We start from the raw sequence: 5,770 nt of genomic DNA, 5'->3' as shown, positions 1-5,770 counted from the left end.
GCTGAGGTCCTGTGTCTTTCTGACTCTCACTCCGTCTGCCTGCTGTTTATGAGTGTGTCTCCTTATTGGGTGGGTGGAAATATCTCTCTCTCTCTCTCTCTCTCCCTCTCTCTCTCTCTCTTTCTCTCTCACACACACATCTGCTGGATTTTGATCAAAACACCACAGCTACTCCCCTCAATTGGATGACAGTCCCACACCCAGACACACTCCTCCCACTTTCCCTTACCTCCTTTCTCTCTCCTTCTCACCCCCTGCTTTCCCCACATCCCAAACCAGTCGTCTCACCACACAGTGTCTGTTTGTGCACATACATACCTTTTAAACTGAGACCAGCAACACTCAGGACAAATACCATGATTGTAGAACCTTCACTATACTGAAATCCGGGGTATCAGCAAAATTAGTCACCACTGTGTGATAGATATCCATATATATCACCAGCGTGATGCAAAGCTTAACATATTTACATGTACGTGTGGAAACCCCTTTGCAAGTGGATACTAGCACTAATTTATAACATAGCCTATGGCATGAGTCACAGAATTATGTTTCAGTCCAGACATTCAATGGAAAACATAGAGCCACCTCAGTGGTGCAAAGCATCACGTGCACTTTTAAGTATTGCAAAATGTGCTGATATGGGAAAAAATGAGAATATATTTGGTTAATAAGTCATCGTATTGGACTTAAAGTTGCACTGTAAGTGGAAAATGGGAAATCAACTTAGTCACAAAGTGTCATGTCAAATGAAAGAGGGGTTAAGTTTTAAACTGGCCATTTTGTCAGGGAAGGAATAGTGAAGAAAATAAGAGATAGCTTCAGCTGATGATGGCGTAAAGTGACATTAAAGGTCCCATATATATATATATATACTAATTTTCAGGTTCATACTTTTATTTTGGGTTTCCACTAGAACATGTTTACATGCTTTAATGTTTAAAAAACACAAGAGGGTTCCTGGTACAAATCCAGGCTGGGGCCCTTCTGTTCGGAGTTTGCATGTCCTGCTTCCTCCCTCAGTCCACTTGTTATTGGATAATTGATGACTCTAAATTGCCCGTATGAATATGAGTGTGAATGGTTGTCTGTCTCTATGTGCCCTGCAATAGACTTGCGTCCTGTCCAGGGTGTACACCCGATGTTAGCCTGGATCGGCTCCAGCCCCCCCGCAACCCCGATAGGGACAAGCGGTTGCAGATGGATGGATGGATGGATGGATGTCTGTCTGAATATGCCTGTATTCACCCTCTGTCTGAAACACGTTTTAGCTCCTGTCTCTCAGTCTACTCTGATTGGTCAGAGGAACGACTGTAACAACACTGTAGTGGCACTTTCCACCTATATACACTATAGTTGTGACATCATAGCCATACAGAAGTCATTACGGTTCATTTAAAGACACAGTTTCTGAATATGGACGTTGTGCCTTTCTCTGCGGATTATGTATTTATACAGCAAAATAGAAATCTCACTTTTTAAAATATGGGACCTTAAACAGTAAGTTATCAGTGGCGTATATGTGTGCGAGTTGAAAAGCAAGGATTAACAGGAACGTACTTGCATTATATTAAAAAAGTCTGAAAGTTTGACATTCATACACCATATAACCACAACAATAAGAGCATGTGCCCTTAAAGCTCTTTATAGTCTTATGTAAAGCATCATCAGATGGCGTGATGATGGTCACTCTGGTCAAGTCACAGGGGAAAACTTCAGCACAGCAGCTGCGCAGGAAAGTATGACACCGTCTCCACTGGGACTAACACCACCACGGCCATCATCACCGCAGAGAAGAAACATGGAAAGTTCGGCAGAGAGGCAGACCACCACCAGGTCCTGTGTCTCGCCATGTGCAAATACGAGATTATTATTCTTTTAAAAATGAGTCATCACTTTATGTTTCTCCTCCAAGGTAGTGAATGTTTTTATTCCACACTTCAGCTAGCTACTGGTGCAAAATGTTGAGAATTGTGTAACATGTGGATTCATTGGAATGTAAATTATTTTAAAAGTTGGATTTGGATGTGTTGTTTTATGGTACAACTGGAGGTGACATTAGGACAGGAATCTGGAACTATAATATTGATAAAAAAATATCTGTTAGAAGTAAATATTTTTAACTGATATGTGTTGGGTGTGCTTTGTTATGAGGCACGGTAGGTCAGAAGGTCAGAGAGTTCAAAATGACCTTTCGCTCTCCCAAACATTTATCCTGCTTTCTTTAACATAAACCAATCGAGGGTTGAGAGAAAATGAATTAGTGTGACAAAGTCTAATGTAGCTGTCAGACAGATGTAAACATAAAAAGATACCCATGGTCTAACCGACTGTTGTGTTATGTCTCGGTCCCACAGCATGAGTAGAGTGTTGCTACCACCAAGAAATGGTCCGAAACACCTCAGGCAGTGTTCCACAACCAGTGGGGTGGGCGGCGTGTGTATATGTGTGTGACTGTAGCACAGGCACTGTTTACAGTACACCTTTTTGGTCCTCAATAACACCCGGGGTCCAAACACTGAGAGAGAAAGAAACTTAGCATGTCTTCCCTTTCTGTTTTAACTCACGTAGCTCTCTTGCTTGACTCTCTGTGGCCGCGTGTGTTTGTGTTTTCTAATCAACAGTAGACAGATGACAACATCTGGTGCCTGGCTGCAGGAGGACATTTATAGGGGTGTGTGAAAATTTTCTTCGAAAAGGACCCTGTGCATTGTGGTCTCCCCGGTTGTTGTGGATGTGGATATATATTCTATGGGTTTTCTGTTTGCAGGAGAGATAGTTTAATATGCCCCCTGTTGCGTCCAGAATAAACTTCTTTGCAGCATCTGAGCCAAGACTCCTCAGCTGATCAGTCCCAGACGGCAGCCTGAGGCTGAGGGTGTTGCAATTCATGGAGAAAAAGTAGCACAAAAACAACACATGTGCATCGTGCCTATGCAAGGAAAAGCAAGAGCTGTGAAAACTGCTGGAAGAGGCCCAAGACAACTTAACATACACAAATATGCACACATTTGGCCTGCAAATGCGACCAAAATGAGCTCTGTGTTAACCGATGGCCAGACGTCGGACTGTTGTATACCAATGGGGAGAGAGAGTGCCCAGCATGGACACGATGAGAGGCTGGCACTGGAGCAGGGCCACTCGTGGTCATGGCGTGTGGTAGTAGTACTGTAATGTGGACCTGGCAGGCAGTGGATGCAGAGGGTGGCTGAGGGGGTGGCAGTGCCCCAGCCAGCTCGTGGTGAGGCGGTGGTTAACCAGTCTAGGTCACCTACACTTCCTCTGGCCTCTTTCCCTGGGAGGAAAAACAGTCTAGTCAAAATAATGGTGTCATTTTGGCTTCTGACATTTGAGCAAGGGGAGACAAATTTAGCAACAGCAAAGCAAAGGGAGGGGCCTAAAACAGATTAAGAAACAAGTGAACAAAATATCGGCTCTGTATTTTTTTCCCCCTCTTAGCTCTTAAATAAGCAGTCTTAGATGAGAGGCGCAGCTCCGATGCAGTCTGTAAATTCAGATGTGTCAGCCTACGCAAGCAATTATAACTGGGCTCTGTCTTCCGCTTCTCTCCCTCCCGCTTTTACCCACACTACCATCTTAATCCGTCCTTCGCTCTTTAGTTGAGACTGACCTTTGACTCTGGCATGCTTCCTGTCTGTCAGCACGACTGCTGTGCTTTGCAAGTATGCTTGATATGATGAGGATACTGTGTGAGAACTGTATTTGTGTAAATGCGTTTGCCAGAGTTGTTTTCTCAGAGTGTAGACTCCAGACCCGTCTCACATGCCTCTGTGAGTGATATGAGCTTGCAAGTATTTATCACCTTACTGCCTTGGCACCTGCTGAGGAGTCATTCATAGGAAGTCCAAATACTTACAGCTTGATTATTAAAGAAATGTTACACACACATACACCCCCTGCCATCCATAAATATGAAGCAACAGCTAGCAATGAGTAATCCTAGCTTAGCATAAAGACTGGAGACGGAGAATTAGCTGCCTGGGTGTGAAGGAGGCAGGACAGATGCAGATTACACTGCGGTCACGTGAACAGTTCCTGGAATTTGTCTGATGAATTTGGCATCTGACCTAAAAGACAGAAGTTCCTAAATCTCTCCAGTTTCGTGGTCATCTTTGTGTGAATAACTCTTCCTCTTCACACTCAGATCTTTTATTCAGGCTTTGCGTGGGCTGCATGATAGAAAATGTCATCAACACACCCACTGGCCTGCAGTGAATTCTCACACATGGGCTCAATCAGAGATTAAACAGACTTTGTACGGGGGATCCGGCAGGTTGAAGATTGTTCGATGTCTTATCAGACTCAAACATTTATGTTCTCATTATTTTAGGTTTGCAGTGTGTTACGTTCAGTAACTCGCGGACCACAGCCTCAGTTCACATGCTTAACTTTTATTATAGCAGCTTCGACACTGACGCTGACTTTCCACAACAACCTCAACACATGTATGAGCATGAGCATGAACATTGACGCCGGTCCTGACACTATTTATATACGACTGTTCCCAGCGACAGACATTTAAAAAGATGCCGATTTACTGCAGATACTGCAGATTTGATTAATATTCAAATACAGTTGGACAAAACAAAAACTCTGAGGGGTGATGACGTATAAACTAGAAGCAAACGTGCTGAGGCCCGGATCATCTGAATAGTGTGAGTGCAGGCTGGGTCTGGGCCATGGGGGAAGAGAGAAGTTGGACAATCCTGCTAAAGCACGGCTCAAATCATCTGGGCCAAGAGTAGACCCTAACTAACCCTAACCCTAAACCTCAAAAGAGCAAATAAACATGTTTACCAAAATGTTGAACTCTTGCTTTAATGCCACATGGAGGACCAGGCTCCCCAGAAAAGCTCTGAATCTGACCTTTACCAGCTAGGTCTCTGGGGAAATTATATTTACCCTGGTATTGAGTCGCCTTGCACAACATTCGGAGACTCTTCGGTTGCATAACCAATTTAGAATTAGCAAGGTAATTGCTGGGCCCCGGTTGTTGTTTTTTTGTTTTTTTCTTTGGTTACTCTAATCTCTGCCCGACATCCCCAAACCTCAGACACAGTAAAGATGCTCTTTTTCTTCTCAGACAGCAGATGGCTTGCCATCATTTTCTCAACTGCCCTGGAACCAGAAGGTGTCTGAATAAGACTGTGCTGTGATTACCCTTCAGAGGAAAACCACTCGGGATGACGGCCAGCCGGAGAAAAGGCAGAAGTGGCGCAGGATTGGTTTAGCACACAGACAACAATGTAAATAAACATGTCAATGTCAGTCAGTTTTTTGCATTTATTGTGGTTGATAATTCTTATCTGTTTAAATAAAGAACCACCAGTCATTAGATACATAAAGTTTCCTGTCAATAAATACATTTTAAATAATAAGCAAACAACAAATAGCAGATGACATTAAAAAAAGAGGAAATGCAAAGAAACAGTCATGAACTGAAATTGTGAGTTTCTGAAAAGTAATGTATATTTTCAACTTCCTCTTGAGTTTCATCACAAATTTCCAGACTGACAGACCTGTTGGGAAATGCGTCAGGCACATCATGTGTTGCATATTTATTTTGGTTTCAAGAAATCTAGTGATGAGTCATTTAGTTTTATCCCTTCGAAAGGTCAAATCAATTTAATCTTATACAGCAACAGCAGTGACTGATGTGGTTTGGTGTGTGAGAGTGATAATAATGAGAAACTAAACAAGTATAAAAATTGTGAGCCAATCTTATGTATTTTCTTACTGAGCAAACTTA

This window comes from Echiichthys vipera (assembly GCF_963691815.1).
Source record: "Echiichthys vipera genome assembly, chromosome: 2".
NCBI classification, from domain to species: Eukaryota; Metazoa; Chordata; class Actinopteri; order Perciformes; family Trachinidae; genus Echiichthys; species Echiichthys vipera.
Note: the sequence above shows the minus strand (reverse complement) of the source record.